The sequence below is a fragment of the Homalodisca vitripennis genome, unplaced genomic scaffold (genome assembly GCF_021130785.1).
Source record: "Homalodisca vitripennis isolate AUS2020 unplaced genomic scaffold, UT_GWSS_2.1 ScUCBcl_1438;HRSCAF=5067, whole genome shotgun sequence".
Lineage (NCBI taxonomy): Eukaryota > Metazoa > Arthropoda > Insecta > Hemiptera > Cicadellidae > Homalodisca > Homalodisca vitripennis.
Window position 1 is genome coordinate 59,641 of NW_025777553.1, and position 1,420 is coordinate 61,060.

Consider the following 1,420-nt stretch of genomic DNA (forward strand, 5'->3'; position numbering starts at 1 on the left):
CATTACTCAAAGATATTTGAAAGTACTAACACGTTCGATACGATGACACTGACAGGGTATCTGCCGGCCACCGCACTGCCCATTGTGCATCTTCAGCTGTAGACCCACTGGGTCGCGCGTTGCGCGCAGGGACACAGCCATGTGCTTCGTCTTGCATACATTTACAGTCAGTCGATTACTGTCAAACCACTGTTTAATGGTGTGAAGTCCTCTCTCAGCATTCCTATAGACTTCCTCCCACATATGACCATGAAATAACGCTACTGTGTCATCTGCGTAAAAGTATAACGTACTGTTATTAAGAATGATCTTTCCTACATCATTTGTATAGATTAAGAAAAGTAAAGGTCCAAGTGTACTCTCCTGGATAACCCCAAAATTTATTTGCTTGAATTCGCTTTTTATACCGTTAATTTCAACAATTTGCCGTCTATTACATAAATAACTTTTAAACCACTTGAGCGCGTTGTCTCTTACACCAATTAATTCTAATTTTTTTACCAAAATGTGTCTATTTAGGGAGTCAAAAGCTTTTGCTAAGTCGATGAACACCAATAAAGAGAGCTTGCCTTTAGCTATATTGTTATGGATGTGTCTTGTTAAATTAAAAAGGGCGTCTTCCACCGTAACATCTTTCCTAAAACCAAACTGATTTAAAAAAATTATATTGTTTTCAAATAGATAATGGGTTAATTGTTTTCTAACAATCTTCTCTAATAACTTGGATATAACGCTTAAGAGAGATATCGGGCGATAGTTCGAACGCTCTCCCTTCTCCCCTCCCTTGAATATAGGCATCACCTTGGCGATTTTAAATATGTCTGGAAAAATACCATCTATGAGACTAGTATTTATTATGTGCAAGATTCATTTTTCTAGATAGGTAAAGTTATATTTAATAATATCAGTATTTATACCGTCCATTCCTTGAGCTGAGCCTCCTTTTAACTAGACCATACACTCTTCCATCTGCTGTTCGGTAACTGGAGTCAACCTAAACTCCGTCCGCAACCTGATATGTTCAATATCAACCGGGCAATCAACTACAGGGACCGTGCCAGCCAACTCTTCTCCCACATTAACAAAATAATTATTTAGTAAATTCACTGCATAATTTGTGTTATCATCATCTTTGATATTTGTAACCGAAGCAACGAAATGTTCCACTGGGAAGCGTGAATTTGTTTTATTTTCCCTGCTATTTCTCCGATATGCTGCCACAGTTTTTTAGGATTTTCGATTGATTGATTAATTTGAGTTTTTTAATAATTTTCTTTTGTTGTTTTTATTAGTTTACTTAAAATATTACGATAATTTTTGAAATAATTTAACAATTCACGGTTGAAAGGCTGACGTTTAACTCGTTTGCTCAGTCTATCTCTTTTACGGATTGATGTAATTAGTCCTCGACTTATCCAAG